This window comes from Cucumis melo, unplaced genomic scaffold (genome assembly GCF_025177605.1).
Source record: "Cucumis melo cultivar AY unplaced genomic scaffold, USDA_Cmelo_AY_1.0 utg002209l, whole genome shotgun sequence".
Classification (NCBI taxonomy): Eukaryota; Viridiplantae; Streptophyta; class Magnoliopsida; order Cucurbitales; family Cucurbitaceae; genus Cucumis; species Cucumis melo.
In genome coordinates, this window is record NW_026124982.1 from 24,782 (window position 1) to 25,000 (window position 219).

Here is a 219-nt window from a genome sequence, read left to right on the forward strand (position 1 = left end):
TTAGCTATTATCAATGAGGGTAAGACAATATATTTTCTAATAATTGATTGAGTTATTAACAAAGAACCTCTTATTACTTGAGCAAATCGAATGCTATCCCAGAGTTCTCCTATTTCTATACGTCTTTCTTCTAAGGTGCTTTTCAACAACTTTCTACTTTTTTGCATATTTTCGCTTCTCGTTTCTTCTCTATTATTCGAAATAGTCAATTCTGTGTTT